Source organism: Nycticebus coucang, chromosome 15, assembly GCF_027406575.1.
Source record: "Nycticebus coucang isolate mNycCou1 chromosome 15, mNycCou1.pri, whole genome shotgun sequence".
Taxonomy (NCBI): domain Eukaryota; kingdom Metazoa; phylum Chordata; class Mammalia; order Primates; family Lorisidae; genus Nycticebus; species Nycticebus coucang.
The window spans coordinates 35,055,566-35,078,449 of NC_069794.1; the positions used below are offsets into that span (position 1 = coordinate 35,055,566).

General features: G+C 38.2%; 1 protein-coding gene across 3 annotated transcripts in view; it reads left to right on the forward strand.

Moving 5' to 3' along the window:
* Nucleotides 1-22,884, forward strand: part of TBC1D4 (TBC1 domain family member 4) — a 223,642-nt gene that overhangs the window by 119,084 nt on the left and 81,674 nt on the right. The gene's annotated exons all lie outside the window — the stretch shown is intronic.

Consider the following 22,884-nt stretch of genomic DNA (forward strand, 5'->3'; position numbering starts at 1 on the left):
CAAGATCATAGTGGGACATGGAGGCTTTATGGCACACACAGTTAATCATAATAAAGCACTGTTACAGAAACCCAGCGTTTGATGTCTGTTTTCTGGTGTAATCACACAGCCTTTGATCTCATCTTTCTGTCAAGATTGGAAAACATCATATTCATTTTCAGTGAACGTGATTTTATGAGTGGGTAAAATAAATCAGCAGAATCTAGGACAGTTTTTTTTTTTTTATCAGTAAAATGAGGATAATAATAGAATTACCTCAAAGGATGGTTAAGAAGATTAAAGGAGATAAAATATATAAAGCATTTAAAACAGTGCCTACCACATAACAAGTACTCAGTATAATAATAGCTTTTGTCATCTAAAAAGTGTACGCAGTAAGTCCATAGCAAATACTATTTACAAAAAGTGGACTTTCCCAAGTAGTTAAAATGGTTCATGTATTTATGTTAGCAATTGTCATGTGAAGACTATTACCAGCTTCTCTTTTTAAAGCAGGCACCTGCTTTTCGGGTGGCACTCTTTGTAAAAAAAAAATTTCAGATGAATATGAGGGTACAAATGTTTAGGTTATATTGTTTTTAATTCTAAGGTAAAGTTCAAGTTGTAGTTGACCCCCTCACCCAGGGGGCATACTGAACACCCTCATATTGTGCACAGTAGCTGAGATACTGCCATTCCCCCTCCCTCCTTCCCCTTCGCCGCCCCCTCCCCTCTTCTCCCCCTCCTCTCCCCTCCCCCTTGCTAGACTACTTTTCTTTTGTGTAGGCATGTCATTGTTTATATATTGATTTCGTATTAGTATTGAGTACATTGGATATATTTTTTCCATTCTTGAGATACTTTACTAGGAAGAATGTGTTTAACTGCATCCAGGTAAACACAGAAGATGTAAAATCTCCATGACTAGCACTCCATTGTATACATATACCATAGTTTGTAATCCATTCATGGGTTGATGGGAATTTGGGTTGCTTCCATGTTTTGGCAGTTGTGAACTGAGCTGCAATAAGCATTTGGTGCAGATGTCCTTGTGGTAAAATGATTTTTGTTCTTCTAGGTAGATAACCTACTAATGGGATTGTGGGATTAAATGGAAAGCTAACTTTAGTCTTTGAGAGTTCTCCATACTTCTTTCCATAGAGGCTGTTTAGTTTGCAGTCCTACCAGCAGTGTACAAGTGTTCCCTCCTCTCCACATCCTTGCCAGAATCTGTAGCTTTGGGACTTTGTGGTGTGGACTGTTCTCAGTGGGATTAGGTGATACCTCAGACACTTTTAATTTGATTAGTACGGTTTTCTCAAATGAAAACGTTGGGTTCAGGTAAGAACCTGTTTAGTATTGTGATCTAGGAGGGTGAGCAGAACCACCATTTTTCTTTTTGATTCTTTCCTCATTCATTGGCTCATTCATTTTGCAAAAACATACATTGAGTGTGAGCCATGGGCTATGGCACATGCTAGGGAAAGGTAAGAGGCGGGAGACACATCTGTGGGAGAGACAGACACCATTAGGGGACTAAATATAGTTCCTTCAGTACTTGTGAGACGGGAGCACTGGGTGCTGTGGGAAATTTGGGGGTGTGTGTTGCTGCTATAAGGTAGGGTGCCAGTGGGAAAGGCCATGGAAGGAGGTATTGTAGGCAAAGGCTTACCAGACTGAAGAGCAGTGCAAGCTTTGTTCTTCTCAGTTGTTCCAGGTTCTCTGAGGACACCCTATCATCAACTGATTGATATGCTGTAGTTTGCATGGAAGAGATTGTCAGTTACATGTGAACATTTATATGTTCTTCACATTTTATTCAGTAGGCTAAAAGAGAGTAGATGTGTTTATGCAATATTTATAGGTCATCCAAAATTTTTAGGAGTATTTAATAAAATCAAGAAAGTTTCTGAAAGATTTTTCTTAAAATTCTTTTAACCATGACTGGATTTCTTAAAAAATTAAGGATTAGGCTGGATGTGATGTCTCATGCCTGTATTACCAGCACTTTGGGAATGCTGAGTGAGATGGGAGAATCTCTTGAGGACGGGAGTTTGAGACCAGCCTTGGCAACATAGCAAGACCCCCATCTCTACAAAAAAGGTGTTTTAAAAAAATCAGCTGGGCATGGTAACATGCACCTGTAGTCCCTTTTACTTGGGAGGCCAAGGTGGGAGCCTATGAGTTCAAGATTGAAGTGAGCTATGATCACACCACTGCACTCTAGCCTGGGTGACAGAGTGACCCTGTCTCTAAAACTGCTTAACTAAATAAATTTATTTCAAAAAATTTTAAAGATTATATTTTTCTTTATTACAGTGATGTTGATTGAATGTGTAGTCTTTCCCCAATTCTTTTTTTCTGAATCAGCTCACAAATTTATTGATTAATTGTAAGAAACTATTTAACTCCTATTTGTGTAAAGAAATCTTTTATTGTTATGAGTTTTTTTTGGCTGTGGCCGGTGCCCTACTCCTTTGAGCCATAGGTGCCGCTTGTTATGAGATTTTTAAATCTTTGGGCTCCTATCCTTATTTATTTTGCAGTAGCATCTTTTCATTTTTCTTTCTTCATCTTTTCACGTTCCCAGACTGAAGTAGAGATTTAGAGAAACTGGAAGTTACTGTCAGATTGACTGGATGCAGTGCTGCAGGGGTGTCCAGAAAGGAGCATGGAGCTCGCTGGAGATGTGGTTTAGAAGTGGTGTAAGAGCTGGAGAGCAGGAGAGGAGAAGGGATAGTTCAGGGGAGCTGACAGACTGTGTGCCCAGGAAATAGATAATGAAGTAGGAAAGGTTGTTAAGCAAGAAATCTAAAGTCTTGTGGAGATACAAGGCAAGAAGACAAATTACATACAGTAGTCTCACCTTATATGTGACGGATATGTTTCAAGACCCGTGGCCGATGCTTGAAACCATGGATAGTGTGGAACCCTGGGTATACTATGTGCAGATGTGCCAGTGATGAAGGTTAATTTGTCAATTAGACACAGTAAGAGATTAACAACAATAACTAAGAGTAAACAACAATAACTAAGAGTAAACTAGGACAGATAAAAGCTATGTGAATGGCGTGTATCTCATTCTCTCAAAATATCTTAGCGATTTAAATTTAAATCCTAAATTTGAGGAATAGGTTCCCATCCAGACTAGTCCTTAAATTTTTAAAAGTCCTGGTTAAAAGAATACGAGGAAAAATCTTTCAGAAACCTCCTTGACTTTATTAAATATTCCTAAAAATTTTGGATGAGGTATAAATATTGGATAAACACATCCGCTCTCTTTTAGCCTACTGAGTAAAATGTGAGGAACATACAAAGGTGACTGATGAAATCTTCCATGCAAACTACGGCATGTCAGTCAGTAGATGATAAGGTGACATCACCTTGTCAGGAGGTGCTTATAGAAGCTTACTACTTCTATAACTGAAGCTATAGAAAGTGAAACTGCAGAAAAGAGGGAACTACTATATAAGCCAAAATATATTAAGGACAGGAAGGAAAAACAAAATATTTTAGCTATTTATTTTGTAAATAGCTAAATATTTATTCAGTAAATGTTTATTGAGTCCCTGCTGTATGCCATGGCTGGGGTGGAGGTGAGAATATTTCTATTTAAAGAACAGGATAGGTATTTAATAGAGTTCATGACATTTTAACTTGACCTTAAAGAGTACATGTATAAAGATAGAATTCTAATGCAATGCTGTCCAATTACAATTTACTGTATTTAACATATAATATATTATAACATAGTCTGTGTAGCTTAAAACTTTCTACTAACTACATTTTTCGAGGTAAAAAGAAACAAGTGAAATTCATTTTAATTATTTGTTTCATTTAACTCAGCATGTTCAGAAGATTCTAATTTCAGCACATAATTAGTACAAAAGTGATTGAGATATGGTACCTTTTTTTTTGGTACTAAGTCCTTGAAATCTGTTACGTATTTTCTATATCCAGCGTATCTCAAATCAGGAGCTAACTTTTCCACTGGAAATACTTGATGTACATGTGGAGTTGATAAAACTTAACAATTGAAAAAGAAGATTTACACACATTTTGTTCCAATCATACTTTAAAGTTTTTCAGTAACCAACTAGGACACCTTTTAAAATTTGAGTGTGTATTAATTAAAATTGATTAAAATGTAGAAGTCTTTTCCCTATTCATACAGGGCTCATCTTCATCTGTGGCCAGAAGCTACCCATATTGGATAATAACACTTTCAAAGTTGTTGAAAAGAAAGCTTTGGTGGGCAGAAGGACCCGCGTATGCAAGAGTGTAGAGAAAGAAGTCTAGGCAGTCTAAGAAGCAGCAGGGAGCCTGTGTAATGTATTTGGAATGAGGTAGTGAGGGAGAAACCTGCAGTGATACTTGGGAGCACTGAATACACAGTCCTCAGATTAGAACTTCAGTTAATAGACGTTGGATAAACTCACTGGGAAAACATTTACACAAAGAATGAGAGGCTATATATGTTTTTTGATTTGGGCTGATAAATCTGGCTTACGTTGGTTTAAGGTGCAAGTGGAAGGAGGGAGACTGGAGTTGAGGGTAATACCAGAGAGTTAATCTTAGTTAGAAGTAATGAAATCCTGAAATAGAAAGACGCTCAAGCGATCCCCATCCTAAAATGATTCCCTTCTAAGTCAGTCTCACTCAATGAGTTTCTTAACATCAACTATCGTTATCTTCTGTTACAAATATTATTAATACGTGTGTCTTTAGTATATTGTTTGCTGTTTTCTTTATTAGTTTCACATCCATAGTCATAGGTATTGAACTGTAAACATCGAGCGATGCAGCTCTTATTTCACTGTGTGGTTGTGTATTTTGTGTCTGTATTTGTATTCATTTTGGAGTTGGAGCTGTTGGTGAAGAGGGACTGTCTCATTTTCATGTTTGTATTCATAGAGCCTAACACATAGTATCTCTCGTGTTTTTAGGGCACTGAGAGGGAATTTGGCAAATGGTTTTTGATTCAAGTGGACCTGGAATAATGGCGATTTATAAATGGCACAGATTTGGGGATGCCAATACCCTTGACTTGCACTGGGCAATGAAGAAGTTACCGGGGTGGAGATTTCATTTCAAAGTGAATTGTCAAAGATTTCAAGTCATATTTGACCTCAAAATACAAGCAATTTCTGATATCCTCATGTTTCTTTTTAAGCATACAGAAGAAATCTAAATCACTTGAGAAATCCTACAACTTGATATTGGTAATGTATGTTGTTACTCCTTGTAATTTATTTAAAATTAGGAGTACTGAGGTTAAAGATGGAAACCAGGTACAGTTATTAAGACAGTAAGATAAACAAGTGATTGGCATTTTTCAGATGATGATAGTGAAGTTGAGTGGGGTAAAAAAGTATCCCTAAAAATCATACAGCTGGTTAGGGATTGAGCTGGGAATAGAGCCCAGATATGTCCTACTGCAAAGCCTGTGACCCACTCATAGTTGGGCAGAGTAGATGTTATGGAGTAAGAGACATTTTGGAGTGAAAAATAAAGGGTAGGTGGAGGGGAAGGGATCGTTTTTTAGAACAGAAATTCTCCTCTATTCCATTGGATGGTGATAATAAAAATTCTTCCAGTCGCATAACACCAGGAATTTTAGGGACTTTGTTAGTCTTACTTCATTAGAACTCACTTGGAGATAGTCTTATGGAAACCATGATCAAGAATAAGAAAGTGTAGATTGACTTGGGGAGCTTTTCTTCCTTCTTCATAAGTGGAGTTAAAGTATAGAAACAAACACCGAGGAGGTGGAGAGCAGAGAATGGAGAGTTGATATCTGTAAATTAAACGTTGTAGTCCTTGAAGATTTAAGAGAATTTTATTTACTTCATTAACATTGTAGAGATAGATTAAAAAGCATCTGCCTTTTATTTTCTTTTTTTTAAAAACCTAGGATTAATATGAGGATAGATATGATTAGATTACATTCTGCCTTTTGATAGAGTGTCGGATGAACAAAACTGACATACTTAAATACTAGCTTTCATTTGGATATCTTAATTTTGTGAATAATGGTAAGTGTGTTGTTTAGTTGATGTACAGTGAACTAAAACTTGGTGTTTTGGCTGACCAGTGAGAGGAAAAGGACTCTCTTGGAAGCTGATAAATCATTTTCTGAAATGATGCTATGGAAAGCCTCAAGGACTTGTAATGTCTATTAACCATAAAATATTTTTTATCTGTGTTTATCTTGGTCTGTTCTTTGTTTGTAATTGATGTAAGGCAAGTACACATTTTGGCCTTTGAGATTCCTTATTACATAAGAGGCAATAGACATCTTCCCGCTGTTATATTCCTTAAAATTTAGTAAGCTGGCAGACATTAAACAGATAGTTGCATAAACAAATATACTCTTGTACATTGTGATAATATTTGGTGTGAGGGATGTTGATTTCATTCAACGTTAGAGATTTATCTTCTTTAAATAGATGTAGCCGAAAACCTATGTGTGTGTGTTTGTATGACTGTATAAAAATTCACATTTATCGATATCAAGTAGTAATTTAGCTTTGTGAGTTGGAGCTAGTCATTTAGCTTCTCTGGCTTTTCGTTTCCTTGCTTATTATATGGCAGTTTGTAGAGAATATTTGTGTAAGTTTCTGATGTCAAATTTCATCATTGTGATATATGATTGAGATATTTATATACTTCTTTTTAAAATTTAAATTCTCAATACTTAAATTAGTTCATTTTGCCCCTGAAAGTAGAAGTAAAGACTTGTTAAATAATGAATTTACCCAGTTGGCATCCATAATTTATAAAGCTTCCATATTGGAAATGTTGAATGTTTTGCAGAAACTTAGATGTGAAGAAGTTTTGAAAGGTTCTGTAGCAATTCTAAAGTATATTAAAAGTCTTATTATTTTAAACTACACATTCATTTGATGTGAATCTTCTAAATTTGATCATCAGTTTTCCAATTTATTATTTTTAGTAGGCCTTTTTCAGAACATGTTTAAATTTACCTAACAATTGAGAAGATAAACGAATTTATTTTTGCAAGTGGGATTAACAGGGTCTATCTCAGAGAGTTATGAAAATAAGAATCATTGAATGTGAAATTCTTAGAGCATGTCCTCATTCTTAAGCAGCTGTCGTTATTGTGACCAATTTGTTTACTTCATCTTTGTATTTACTCCTGCATTGAAGGAGAGCTAGTTATCTGTTTACTTTTTTAATGAAAGAAAGACGTTATTGTCATCCTCAAATTTCTAGCTGTATCATTAATTGCCACCACAAATCTGTTTTTCCATTCAATGTTTTCTGGTACTGTTTTGAGAATTAGCTCAATGATTTCTTTTTGTTTCTAATTATGGAGTTTTATGAACATCTAGAGATTATGAGAAAGCAACATAAGAAAAGGGTGATTTTTATGGGATTTTTCATATGATGATCATTTTAAAACAAAACATTTGAAAATAGCTTCTAATTATTAATGTAGATTTAGTATGTGTTTGAAGACTTTTTAATAATTCCAAACAACTTTTAGTAAAGTAGAGTTTTAAAATATATTGATGAATGTTTATTATACAAGTTGGCGTGGGGAGAAGGTGGCCAAAGTCAAACAAAGGCTAAGGAGTTAAATCATGTAGGTGGATTTTACACTAACAAATGCCCCATATAACTAGGGTGGTAATGCACACAGCTCTTTAGCACAGTGCAATCATTGTTATTTATGGCTTTGAAATTTTAAACTATGAAAACCCCAAATTATAAGTTTTTGGTATTTCAAAACAAAAACTTAAGGCAACAAATGGGTTCTAGCAGTTAGAAATATATTTGCATGTCATTAATATATAATATTATTGCATGCCACTTTTCTGTATTTACTGCAGCAGTAGAGTTCCTCAGTGAACTCTATTAGGCTTGGTTGAAGGTGTGCATAGATATGTAAGATACATACAAATTGCACATGAACTTTATGGCCATGCTGTATATGTGTGCCTGTATATACAGAGGGTGCCAAAAATATGTATACACATTTAAGAAAGGAAACAGCTGTATTAAATGTGTAATACTCAAGTCACATTTGACTTCTGCAGTTTCAAGAGGTGGTTAATATGACTTGTATTCATCGTTCGTTATCAAAATATATTGAGTATTATAATATTAATACAGTTTTTCCTTTCTTAAAATGTGTATCATTTTTTGTCGCCCTCTGTGTATGTATTATACATGGATACATATGCTGTACATAAATACAGTAGAATATAATGAAATTTTTTTATAATTTCTGATTGGTTTTCATAAGTGAAATAATTAAGTAATAGTAGAGTAACTAAACATCTTTATTTTTGCTCATTTGTGCTTGAGCTTACAGTTGTAGTGTCCATGGGATAATAGGCTGTTATTTGCATGGTGTAATTGTTGCAACTGGCCCTTGTTGTTTCCATTGGCTTTTAGGGTTCTTTGAAAGCCTTCATTAAAGAGAATTTCTGAGACATTTTCTTCTAGAAATAAGCATGGTGTTAGTAAAGAATCAGAAAGTAATTTGTATGTCAGACTTCTCCTGTCATTTTAGAGAGCCAAGGCTGTGTGGATAGATAGATGGCCATAGATGTCAGTCAAGTAGGGCTCCAGCTTTCATAAAGAGGTATTTCCTGGAGATAATCTGGGGCCTATTTGACATTTAACTGCCTGTCCCTGATTGAAGTTTAAGGTTCTCCACCCTACTATGCAAACAGTTTTTAATATTTATTTAGCTGCTGGGTAGGAACTGGAGAAACTTACTCTGTTACACTGAAGGCATGATGTTCACATTTTGAATCAGATAGAAAAAAAATTACATTATGCCTTAATATATGCTATTTGTGAATAGAGATGTCTATAACACGTACTCCTAACAGCCCTCAGTTGCTCAGTAAATTCTTTTAATAGGATAAATGCTGATTTAAAGAGATGAAGCTGTTTCCTATTTTTAGCCTACTGAAATGAATTAAATCTGTATTTTCAAAGCTAAAGGTAATTAAGAAATTCAGTTTATATTAAGTATGTTTGTTAATTAGTCATTTTATGTTGGGATGGCACTGGAATAAAACATACAGAAGTGTATTACTGGTTGAAATAAGTTTTGTGGGTATTTGTGGGTCATTACCGTATTGCTGTCTCTGTTGAAGCATAAACATTTACTTAAAGGCCATCAGCCTAACTTAGTCCTATTTGGAAAAAATATAAGTGTCAGTAATGTGTGTAGATCAGTGGTTCTCAACCTTCCGAATGCCGCAACCCTTTAATATAGTTCCTGTGGGTCTCGACCCACAGATTGAGAACCGCTGCTGTAGCTGTAAACTTACTGGTATCACCATCAGAAGTGTGCTGTTATCTTTGGGTGAAAAGGACTAGTCCCATGCCTATCCTATGACCTTAGGATAGTTCATAGGTTTCTGTTTCTTCAATGTGGGGGACCTTTTGAAACATCTAGTTCAGTCTTATCTTTATTAAATACATATTTCAACAGCTTTGACTTGAATCCTGAACCATAGAATGATTTAAATAATTTGACTTGCATCTATCCCCAGCTTTTGTTTGTTGAAGAGCTCAGACTAACGTGTTTTCTCTAAAACATCAGTGATAATTCTGACCAGAATACGGATTCTTCCTGATGTCCGTTCTTTCTTCTTCAGTAATGGTAACTAGGGACGCGGGTCTCAGGAGTCAGGACGGTGTTTCTTAGCTTCTCCTGGATAGGTGTTCCTGGCCAGTGGGTGTGTGACTAGATTTGTTGTGGGGCGGCTTCTCTAAGAAACCTTTCTTAAATAAAAGAGTGTCCATTAGGTGTGTGTGGTGGGCGGGGGTGGGGATGCCCTCCATTCTCTTCTCCTTATTCATTCCTTCTAAATATCCTTCCCCCTGGAAGACAGTTGCAACCATCTGGAGCCAAGTGGTTGAGGGTCCCAAGACAGAGAAACAAGATAGGAGAAATCTGAGTGTTTTGTTATTAAATGATGTGAAAAGTGAACCAAACAGCCCTGAACCCATAACTGCACTTTTATGTGAGAGGGAAATGAACTTTTGTCTTGTATAACCAATTGGATGTGACCCCACCAGGACTTCTCTGCACATCTTGGTTCGAATTCCGTTTTCCTCTTGCTTTCCTTTTGTGTTACTAAAGAGTGGGTTTCTCCAGCCAAGGAAGCAGCCGCCAGTGGTCCGGGACTAACTTCCTCAACGACTTGAGACTTCACATGGAAAACAGCTGTGGTCCCATCTGCCCTTGGAGTAATGTTAGGAAGCAACTTAGATTCCCCAGCTTCATTCACTTGCCTCCTGCTCCTTTATCTGTTCACTGGACTCACTTGGATTACTTGCCCGATTCTACTTTGTGGTGGGTAGGAAGGTAGAAAAACGGGGAGGATGCAAGGGTTGGCAGCATCCACTGAAACCAGTTGGTCTAAGTTAAATAGGCAGAACAGTGTCTGCTAAAGCTGATAACTCACTTGTAAATGATTTACAGTTAAGATCATCTTTCTCTTTCTCGAAAGCAGTACATGTGTGAAAAAAAGCAAGGGCTGCTAGTTTGCTTTGAATTTGATTTCCCACTTTGAAGCTGTGAAATTTGGCTCATATAGATCCCTTGTTCGGGAATGTTGACGGAAATGATGAGTAAAAATGGTTATCACATTATATGGGCTAATTATTAGTAACCATTGAACAGATTTCCTTATTTTCTTTTTTCTTTGGTCATGTTGATTATAATGGAGGCAGTGCTGTCACCCCTAATCTTTTAAAGGTAAACCTAAGGAAGTGTTTGGATATTAAAGAATCAAGGCTATTATACATCCTGAGAAATATTTTAGTGCCACAAATTCTATGTAAAATTCTAAAATGAGTATTTCTTTTTTGCTTTTTTTTTTCTGAGACAGAGTCTCACTATATCACCCTAGGTAGAGTGCATGGCATCACAGCTCACAGCAACCTCAAACTCTTGGGCTTAAGCGATTCTCTTGCTTCAGTCTCCCAAGTAGCTGGGAGCCTGCTACAATGTCCGGCTATTTTTTTGTTGTGGTTGTCATTGTTGTTTGGCAGGTCCAGGCTGGGTTCAAACCCGCCAGCCCCAGTGTATGTTGCCGGCACTCAAGCCCGCTGAGCTACAGGTGCTGAGCCAAGTGAGATCTTCTTTAAGGAATTAAAATCGGACAGTTATATGTTTGGCATGCATAAATTTGATAAGTAAAAATATTTTTTTCAGGGGAGTGCTTTGTTACACTGAGTTACCAGAGTATATTTGAAATATTAATGTACTCATGATAGAGCAATTGATTGAAAGGTAATAGTATCATGGGTTTTTCAGTTCTGTTGAAGTGGGGAAGGGATCTCTGTCCATAGTACATGCACACAGCAGGTGGGTAGGGCCTGGCTTGGGCTGGGCACAGGTTAGTCATGACACAGGACATGCTTCCAGGAGCCTATCATGCAATATAACATTTCAGAGACTTCATAGATAGAGCTGTATTGCTTATGGAAGTATTATATTTATTTATTTTTATTCTTTATTTTTTGAAAAGTAAATTCATTTCAGGTTGATGTGAGGGTACAGACAACCAGGTCAAATATTTGATTTTGTTAGGTAGAGTCCTTGTGGTTATGTCCCACACACAAAAGGTGTGCCAAACACCCCCACCCTGTGCCCATTCGGTGGGAGCACCCAACCCCTCCTCTTCCTCCTTCATCCTTTCCCCCTCCCCCAACTTGAATTGACATGAGTTTTTCTCCTTTGTGGGCATGTGTTAGATCGTCTACTGGCTTCATATTAGTATTGGGTACACTGGATACTTGCTTTTCTATTCTTGTGATACTTTACCAAGAAGAATATGTTTCAACATTTATTAATCTGGTTTCAAGTCAGATGTATGGGGGATGCACAGAAGGCAAATATACTTTCTCCAGGCTCTTGCAAGTCTCCAGCTTTTCATTGTTTTTGGCAAAGATGGCAGGAGAGTGATGTCATCTAGGCCCTCTAAATTGTTACACACTTTCCCTGGGTATCATTTTGCCAGGCCATCCAAGAAAAAGGGAGAGGATGAGAGCTTTGATATATAATGAATGAGGAGATGCATATTTTAACAGCCAGCATTAGCTCTGAAAATGTCTTTTTGATTGCTGGTGATGTTCACTATAGTCCCAGACAGGAAGGAAAAATGAGGGCCAGAAAGTAATCTGGGTGGGCTGCAGGATGTCATAGTGTAAAGTTTTCACTCCCTAAGAGGAGCCGGATCAGGCACACTCCCTTGTGACTCAAGCTGTTGCAAGCAGTTTGACTCTGCTATGAAGGCTGGAGAGCGTGCAGATAGAGCTCCCGTGTGAGTCGCCAGCATGTGGAGACCAAACGCTTTTTCCTTCACCCATGAAAAGTGTACGTCTGGGTCAGAGATGAAGCCTCTCTTTACTTGCTATTGTCCTTTCTTCTGGCCTAATCTCGGAGAGAGGTGAATGTGGGTTTTCATTTTTATCTCTTGTGTCCGGCAGTTAAGATTTTTCTTTGAAGAAGGAAGACTTATGTTCCTTCAGTGTTAATGATGTTTACAAGTAACTGAAGTCTCCAAAGAAAAGTTCAAGAATGGCATTTTATTTTCACTTGCAAGGTGAAAAATCTGTTCTGGTAGTATAAATATCTGAAGTAATGTGGAAGGTCAGGACAAAAATAGATTTCTGAGAAATGCATGCCGTTTTTTGTTTGCTGATAATATTACAGCTTTATCTACTGATCTCAGCTGGAGTTCCCAGGGTCCAGATCCCTTTGGGTTCAGCCTTCGCTCTCTGGCCCCTTTTTCCAAGGCCTACTTCATTGCACAATGAAGCCTTGCTCAAAAGTTTCTCTACTCGTTTCTTCAGACATTTCATAAGTTAAAACTGCTTATAAGTGTGCAGTTTTAGCATTTTGTCTATAGGATTTTATACTCTTGAAGGACCAGGATAAGAAAAATATGTTTTCCTACTAGGCTTACTATGTCCTACTCGAAAATATCAAGAGCATTAAATGTCATCAAGACTTAATTTTTCTGTACTCTAATTTTTTCAGTCTACTTTATTAAATTTATTGCCAGTCTTGCCTAGTCAGTAAAAATTCCAGCTACCTTAATTGCCATTTGTTAATTTTATGAGCTTAAAATGAGAGGAGTAGTAATATTTTATAAACAGTAGGGCATTTTTTTCATTATGATAAATTTTTTTGCCTTTTTTTGGCTTAAACTAGTTTATGGGAGAAAGCGCCCTCCAGTGTTTTTTTCGAGCAAATACAACTGGTATTGAACTGTGAATATTAAACAGATAATAGGACTGAAAGCATCCTATTAGCTAGTAAGTTTATCTCACCTTAAAAGTACTTTGTGACGGGAAAGAGGGATATGCTGGATTTGAAACCACAGGTATAATGGGGTCAGCATAAATAAATAAACATTCCAAGAGTATCTCTCCTAGAAAATGGAGATTAAGGGCGGTGCCTGTGGCTCAGTTGGTAAGGCGCCGGCCCCATATACCGAGGGTGGCGGGTTCAAACCCGTCCCCGGCCGAACTGCAACCAAAAAATAGCCGGGCGTTGTGGCAGGCGCCTGTAGTCCCAGCTACTCGGGAGGCTGAGGCAAGAGAATCGCTTAAGTCCAGGAGTTAGAGGTTGCTGTGAGCTGTGTGAGGCCACGGCACTCTACCGAGGGCCATAAAGTGAGACTCCGTCTCTACAAAAGAAAAAAAAGAAAATGGAGATTAACTTTCTTGATAACATGTTTATGAGAAGTTTTTTTTTTCTTGCTTCAGTGACTGTGTTTCTTATTTCACGTTTCTGAAAGTCATGTACCTATAAATGTACGTATTCCAGAAATGAAATACAGAGTTATTTTTCATAAGCGACACACATACTTTGTAATCAAACTATGTTTATTGTGTGAAAGTACAGAATCGTGTTGTTTTCTCTTTTCCCTAACCATGTGCAAACTTTTCTCAAAATTTATACCCTGTATTGATATTGCTTTTATAGCAATATTATTGCTCCCAGTTTCTTCTTATGCAAGGAAAGCACTTCTCCTTCATGGTTCCATTTCAAGGTGCAAACCTATCTTCCAGTTATTGGCTGGTTCTTGAGTTTCACCTACAGTTATTGGCTGGTTCTTGAGTTTCACCTAAGATACTTGAGCTCTCTGGCTAAACTTAGATTAAAATTCAGATGTATCCGTGTAGGGGTCACATTTCACCATCCAGAGAGCATAGAAAGGGGAGCCTGTGACGTGTCACGAACTATGTACCTGATCTTTTAGGACTAATCTTCATCCTTCAATCTGTTTTACTTCCTTTTTTCTAATTCCTCTGTCCACAAACCCTGAAGTCATCCTTGCTTCCTCTCGGTCTCCTACACTTCCTGTTAGATCTGTCAACAAATCACTGTGTGAGCCACCAGTGGCTTACCCTGCATCAGGGCAGTGGGCTCTACCTGTCACCCTTCCCATGCAACAGCCAAATCACATCATTTCTCCACTCAGCACTGTTCAAGTGACTTTCTGTCTCGACAAGATAAAAGCCAAAGTCCTTATAAGGCCTGTCTGATTTAGATGTCCCTTGCCCCCACAATTGCCTTTCCCGTAGCCCTGTGCTCTCTCAGTCATAACCAGCCACACTGAGTGCGTGCAATTCTCAGAACACGCTGGGCAAATTTATTCTTCAGAGCCTTTGGACTTGATGTTCTGTCTGCTTGGGAGGTTCCTCCCCCGGATATTTGTATGTGTATGGCTCATAACCTTGCTGACTTCAGGTTTTTACTTAAATGTCATCTTACAGAGTCATTTCTCTAAAATGGCAACTATTCTTTTCCAAATTTTCTGACCAGCCAAATTTCCCTCTTCCCTGCGTTCCTTTTTTTGTCAATTTTCACCAAAATCTCATACATTTGACTTATTATTTTTTCTGACCTGTCCCTTCCCCCTCCTAGTTAAATTTTATGAAGGCAGGGATTTTTCTTTAGCAATAGCTTCTTCTTTCGTCTCCTTAAATAACACAAATCAGAATTGTATTTTGATCTAACTAAGTAATATTGAATGTATTCACTATCTCCTAGCACTGTGCCAGGGATATCTCACATTTAATTGGTTTTTCCTCCCAGTTACTTCTGAGATAAACATTGTGATTGCTGTTTTGAAGATGGAAAACTTGAGGCTGAGAGGGCAGTGTCTGTTTTACAGATAATCAGAGATACTTGAGTAGCGTTTTAACAGAAGCCCTCTAACTTGGCATGCTTCCCTTTAAAAACAATTTTGCTTTTGAAAAGGAATCTGAAAGCCACTGTCCTTGCTACTGTTTTGCCATTCTGGCTACTTACCATATGCCCATCTTCTTTCTTGTTGCATTTATATTCCCCTCTAGCACTAAATTTAGCCACTTCTAAGCAGATGTCCATTCTCTTAATCCAATGACACGATTGTCCAGAATTTTTTCCTGTTAGTTGCTCCTATCTATTTCATATGTGGTCAAGTTGGCAAATTTGTAGTGGTCAAAGAGTGAAAGGCACATGTCATATCTTTCATAGAAAGAATTCAGCAGTGTGAACGGTGAGACAGAATGAGAGGGGAGGACGTGGTAGAAAGGCTGAAGGAATTTCTCTCTCTGATATTTGCTCTGTCTCAGAGGCCATCAAGGAAGCAGCAGTTAGGGAGACCTGAACCATAAATGAATTTGGGCAAAGTGGCTGAGAATATCTAAGAAGTAAAGCCTGCTCTGAGAGGAAACTGTCTCGGCCCAGAGCCTAAGGATCAAAAACAAAGCTGCTTGTATGATTCTGGGTTCAGGCACAGAGATATTCTGCTTCCTTTGGCCCCAAATACCCTCCTCTCTTGTAATCTTGCCGGTTTCCTCTTGATTGATTTAGCTTTTGATGTAAACAGCTGGTTTCTACATCTGCAAAAGAAGATCGTGGGGACCAGCAATTTCTTAAGGTCACCTTTCATTTTACAATTATATGATTTGAAATCACTGTATTACTCTTGTCTAATGTGAACCTAGACTCAGTCAAAATTAGACTTCATTTCACTCTGGACAATCTACTTTAAAATAATAATTTAGTTTTCTAACTAAACATAGACTATCCGTGAAATATTTTAGGATAAAAGTTGAGATGAGATTGTCAGATAGCTTAAAAATGATAGCATGGCCTGGGTGTGCTTCCCAGGCAACTGGGGCTAGAAAAATGGTTAGGAACAATTAGTGTTCTCTTAATAGAAATGAACTATTTTACAGCATCAGTATGCCTTCCCATGTTTTCCATTATTTGAAGATGAGATTTTTAAAAAAAGCCAAATCCAAGTTACAACATTAAATGACTAAGCCCACCATTTCTCAAAATGCTGGGATTTAAATCATGCTGTTCTATTTTCAACATCTTCCCCACGTTGCCTGGCCAAGTCTATGAACTAATCTTATCACTTCTTAAGCAAAGCAGAATTGTAGAGGAAATCTGTCCTTCCACTAAAAGCATACATTACTTCCAAAGCAAATATATTTCTTTTTTTTTTTTTTTTTTGGAGACAGAGTCTCACTGTACCGCCCTTGGTAGAGTGCCGTGGCGTCACACGGCTCACAGCAACCTCTAACTCTTGGGCTTACGCAATTCTCTTGCCTCAGCCTCCCGAGCAGCTGGGACTACAGGCGCCTGCCACAACGCCTGGCTATTTTTTTGTTGCAGTTTGGCCAGGGCTGGGTTTGAACCCGCCACCCTCTGCATATGGGGCCGGTGCCCTATTCACTGAGCCACAGGCGCCGCCCAGCAAATATATTTCTTTCCCATACTGTCTCTGTTTGAGTGAAAGTAGTTTAAATTGGTATTTCTTCATATTATGAAATCTTCCCAGTTTGCTTGAAATGTCCCCTAATGTTTTCCCTCAACTTGTATTTTTTTATACTTGTCTAAATCTTGCCGTGCCTACTATAATTACTACAAAAAGATTAATAATGAATTAAGCAGTTCAGAGAATGGTTATCACAATGAAAATTAATTTTTCAAGAAAGCTAAAGCTTTTGCTTTTTCACCCTAAACAATCTGTGTATTTCCTGATTGCAGAGTCAGGAAATACTTAACTTTTGAAGCAATAACGGTTGCTGGGGGATGTTTTATAATTGGCTGAACAGGGATAATGTGGACTTTAACAAACACAGTGAAGTTACTGCTGGCTTATTTAGAAAGAAAGAGAACTTCTTAAGTGCAACCAAGGGCTAATACTGAGGACTTCAACAGTTTGGCAAGATCATTGCTCTTCGTGAACAACTCCAATTTTCAACTCTCTTCCCGATCAAGGTATCATGTTTCTTTCCTTAGTGCATTTTCCTATCCAGACTTTTCTCCTGTGTTTGTTTAGGCCTTTAAGCGTTAGCGTTAGTGGTAGTTTAGAATTTGTTTTCTTTTGAAGTCGGGGGAAATGTAGTTTTAAAAATACCAATGAGTTTCTTGGAGTATGTTAAATAATTATGATTATTAACAATAGCATAACCTCAAGGAATCTAGGGGCAATTTTTTTTTTTTTCCCCGTCAAGAGTGAGGAATTGCTTTACCGGTCTTGAGTCTTGGTACTTGAATCTAAATTGTTTCATTGAGGTCACTGAAGGTGTAACAACGTATTAGCTAAAGGTGGCGCTGTACTCTTTCTGAATATCATGAGGTGCTTGAAAAAAACCCTGTTCAGTTTTTTGTTTGTTGAATTGATTATTGTCTGTTAATAGAAATGAATCATTTTAACAGATTATGCTATTTGTAGTTTGATAATAAAGATGATCTTCTTTCTCCTGTATCTCTCTCCTCTATTCATAGTGATCCAAAAATAAAGTCACAAAATTTGGGGTAACTAGATGAAACAACTCTTCCCAAAGGTCCTGAGCAGAAAATGTTGGCTGAGCTGGGGATAGAACATCAACCTCTCAAAGCCTAATCTGATGCAGTGTTTTCAGTATTGTGGTTTTGAGTTAAAGATTAAATGCTGCCACGGAGTGAAAACCTTGCCTCAAATTGGTGTAAATCCTCATCAGGCTCTGTGGGGTGTAGAAAGATTCTGAGCAATGGAGTTATTTGTAGCTAGAATATGAAGAACTGGGGTATGTAGCTACAGCGTGTAGCTCGGGGGGCTCTGTAACATGTGGAGACACTCTAACACAGCCATTTCCTAGTTTGAGTGAGCTCTGAGCAGAGGGAGGAGCCATGGCTTTCCCTTTTGGTGGGTGGCTGATCTCTAGAGTCATCGACAGGAATTTACTAAACCTGTCTCAATCCTGGAGCACTTTTATCAGGGTTCTAGGTAGTTGTTCAATACTATTTATATGCCTCTGTTTGTTGGCAGCATTCACTGAGGTTCTTCTGAGCATAGACCATTAATCCTGGTGGTCACGTGGAAGAAATAAAATCACTCAAAACCAACTCAGGTTTTCATTTAGAAGCTTACAGTACAGGAAAAAAAGATGTTGAAAAGATGCAACACATACGAGAGGGATTCAAATTCATTTATATTTATGAATGTACTGATGAATATGTGTCACTGAACACTGTGTAATAGGAGAATGCTGTTATTCCAAAATATTAAATATGAGCAAGTGCTGGATAGAGTTTTATTTTTCTTGTGTTGCTTTTGCTGGATTCCCTAAATAAATGTTTCAGTAAAAGTTTTTCATGGTTCTCTGATAGCTCATTTCCCCACCAGGGATGTTTTATTATTTTGCATAATTAGTGGGTCCTTCTTCTGTGGACTGTATAATCCTAAATTTTGTACTGCGGTCTTTCAGGTGAAGATAAGCAATAACAGAGCTGCAGGGTGTTAGATTGGTTTTATAGTTAGAATCTCTGCAGCCCCTGTCGTTGAACTTGTGGCTAGTCATAACCTGAGAGAAGGGAGTAGTAATGATAATTAGAATTGTTTATGGTTTAATGCTGGTATTTCAGGTTATTGGAAGATCAAATTACTTATTCAGTTTAGAGCTAAAGTTGCTTTGCTTATATAAATTGGGTCATTTACTGAATTATATTTAGGTGTCTAACCTTTACCTGTGGTTGTAGGGAAGGGTCCTGGGAAACTATAAAAATTCAATCACTATTGGTTTTTCACTTGAAAGCCCTCAACTAATGGCAGAGACCTACCATTTGATCCTGCCATTACTGGGTATTTACTCAAAACAAAAAAAGTCATTTTACCATAAGGACATTTGCCCTTGAATGTTTATAGCAGTTCAATTCACAACTGATGTGGAAACAACCCCTGTGCCCTTCAACCCATGAATGGATTAGTATACTGCGGTACATCTATACCATGAATACTAATCAGCCATAAAAGATGGAGATTTTGAATCTTTTGAACAACCTGGAAGGTTTTGGAGAACACTCTTCTAAGTATCACAAGAATGGAAAAACAAGCATTATGTGTACTCAATACTAACTTGAAACTAGTGTATTAACAACCATGGGATCACATGAGAGAAAAACTCAATTAAATTCAAGAATGGGGGAGATGGTGTTTGGTAAGTTTCCACCCAACGGGTACAATGTATAGGTATATGGCACATTTCCTGGGTGAAGGTCAGAACTATAACTCAGACTTTACCTGACAAATGCAAAGAATGTAACCTATCACATGTACCCTCATATTAATCTTAAACTTAAAAAAATTGTGATTTTATAGTTCATAGAGGCACTTTTAGAGATTTAGGAGTAGGGTTAAACATCAGATGAAAAGTATTTAATGGAATACAGTTAGTGAGCATAGAAATCATTCTCTTAGGGCATTGCCCAACTCATGAGAATCCTTTTACTTTTCCCAGGGTTGAATGCTGCGTAGCTCATTCTCTGCAGCTGTGGCCCTTGTCAGGAAAGGTAAATCACATCCTAAGACAAGAAGAAAATGACAGAGGGCTAAGGTTGCTAGTCATGGGACGAACACCTGACTTTGTCCCTGAGACACGTCAAATGTCCAGGGTGAGTGATTAAAACTATAGCATGTGGTCTTTATCTTTTCATAGGATATACTTAAGACTAGTAAGCTGAAATTCTTAAGATTTTTAAACTATGAATGCTCTATCAGATATAATTATAATGGTCCTCCACTTTTCCATGGTTTCAATTACCTGTGGTTAACCATGGTTTGAAAATATTAAATGGAAAATTCTAGAAATAATTCATAAGTTTTAAATTGTGTGCTGTTTTGGGTAGTGTGATGATGTCTCGCACTGTCCCACCCTGTCCCTTCTTCATCACAAGAAGAAGGATGATGACAGTACAGTATGAGGTTTTTTTTTTTTGGGGGGGGAGTGGACCACATTCATGCAACTTTTATCATAACTTTTATTACAGGATGTACATATGATTAGTCTATTTTATTATTAGTTGCTGAATTCTCAGTTGTTTTATTTATAAATTAAATTTTATCGCAGGCATATAATTATAGGAATAAACACAGTGTGCCTAGGGTTTGGTTACCATTCCCAGTTTCAGGCATCCACGGGGGATCTGATGCAGCCCTTTCAGATAAGAAAGGACTACTGTGTGTGAAAGAGAAGAAATTCTGTTTTTTCTTTAGGCATACTATATATGTCTGAATATGAAGCAATCTTGAATATAAGATAATCTTCCCCTTTTTTTACAAAAATAAAAATTACCAGAAAATATTTTTTGGGAGGGAGGGGAATGATATATTGAGAACCTACTGTGTATCCGGAATTATTATTTTAGGTACAAGTGAATATATTTAGCTCTGGGGCTATGACAAGGAAGAGAAAAGAAAATGACTACATTCTACCCTTTTAGAACTTACATTCTAGTTTACATAATAAATAAGTCATATAGAATGTAAAAGGAGGTAAGTAATATGAAGACTAATAAAGCAGGGAAAAATCTAGAAGAATGCTAGCTGAGTGTAAGGGTGTATGTGTGTGTGTGTGTGCAGGCACGCACATGGGGTGGGAAGTTGGCTAAGTGTATGTGTGTGTGCATGCACGCATATGGGGTGAAAAGCTGGGTGAGTGTAAGTGTATGTGTGTGTGTGTGTGCATGCATGCACATGGGGTGGGAAGCTGGCCGAGTGTATGTGTGTGTGTGTGTGTGCATGCACGCATATGGGGTGGGAAGCTGGCTGAGTGTAAGTGTGTATGTGTGTGTGTGTGTGTGCATGCATGCACATGGGGTGGGAAGCTGGCTGAGTGTATGTGTGTGTGTGTGCATGTACGCACATGGGGTGGGAAGCTGGCTGAGTGTAAGTGTGTATGTGTGTGTGTGTGCATGCACGCACATGGGGTGGGAAGCTGGCTGAGTGTAAGTGTGTGTGTGTGTGCACGCATATAGGATGAGAAGCTGGCTGAGTGTAAGTGTGTATGTGTGTGTGTTCATGCACGCACATGGGGTGAGAAACTGGCTGAGTGTGTGTGTGTGTGTGTGTGCACGTACATGGGGTGGGAAGCTGGCTGAGTATATGTGTATGTGTGTGTGTGCATGCATGCACATGGGGTGAGAAGCTGGCTGTGTGTGTGTGTGCATGCATGCACATGGGGTGAGAAACACGTGGGGGACAGGAGTGCATGGATTCAGATGAGACAAGGGAGTGAGTCCTGCAGTATCTGGGCAGGAGCATGGAGTCAGAGACCTCACGGGAGGAATGTGCCTGGCATGTTGAAGGAACAGCAGAGAGGCCAGTGTAGCTAGAACAACAGGAGTGAGATGGCAGTGCCATTGGAGATAAAAGTCAGAGGAAGGGAGATGAGAATGGAAGATTAAAATCCAGATTGTGGCTCACAACTGTAATCCTAACACTTTGGATGGGTGAGGCCTGAGGCCAGGAGTTCAAGACTAGCCTGGGTAACATAGCAAGACCTTATCTCTAAAAGAAAAATAGGAAAATTAACCAGGTGTGTTGGTGTATGCCTGCAGTCCTAGCTATTTGGGTGGCTGAGGCAAGGAGGATCACTTGAGTCCAGTGAGGCTGCAGTGAGCTATGGATATGCTACTAAACTCTCATATGGGTGACAGAACAAGAAGACTCTGTCTTGAAAAAAAAAAAAGCAAGAAAAGAAAAAGAAAAAGAAAATCCAGATTGACTATCTGAAGGTCATAGGGAGGATTTGTCATCACAGTACAGATTTAGTCTATATATCTGTCATCTGCAGGTGGTGAGGGCCGCACAGGATACTTGTAAGGATCTTTGTTTTTAATGAAATGAGCTATCGGAGTGTTTATAGGTTAGTAATGTAGGGAGGTGAGATTTATCCTCTATCCTTTTAGGGTCTCTGGCCGGGACTGAGGTGAGACAGATTACTAGGAGCAAAGCAAACCAATTTTATTTAGCAATTTTAGCATATGGATAGGAGCTCTTGCACAGGATAAATGAAAACCCAAAGAAGTAGCCAGGGCCAAATGCTTATATATTAGGTTGAGTATACAAAGAGCAGTAAATTGTGATAATGTGACAAGACAAAGGGGTTTGGGCCAGGGCGTTTTTAATTGTGTAAAAGTGATTAGGAAGATAAAGATTAGTTTAATAACTAGTGAGGATGTCAGGTTACTCTCAACCTCAGCGCCCTGTCTCTGGTGGTAAGAATGTCTTCCTTCTTCCTTGGTATGAGGAGGGCGCCTTTTCCTGGCGAGTTTTATCTCCTGCTTTCAGGAAGAAAGAGAAAGGTCAGAGCGCCCTTTTTGCATCTGCTGTTTTTTCAAGTCTCTTTGACTCAAGATAATCAATATACCAAGGCAGCGTATTTTTGGGTGGTGTATTTTGATCCCCTACATTAATAGGACAAGTTTAAAAAAGGGTCATTTTGGATCTTGAGAGTCGATTGAAGGGGGCGAGGGAAACTAGGTAAAAGCTGTTGCAGTAAACAGGGTGAGCAATGATGAATAGTCTTCTCAGCCTATGAATGTACCACATTTTGTAAATCCATCCTTATGTT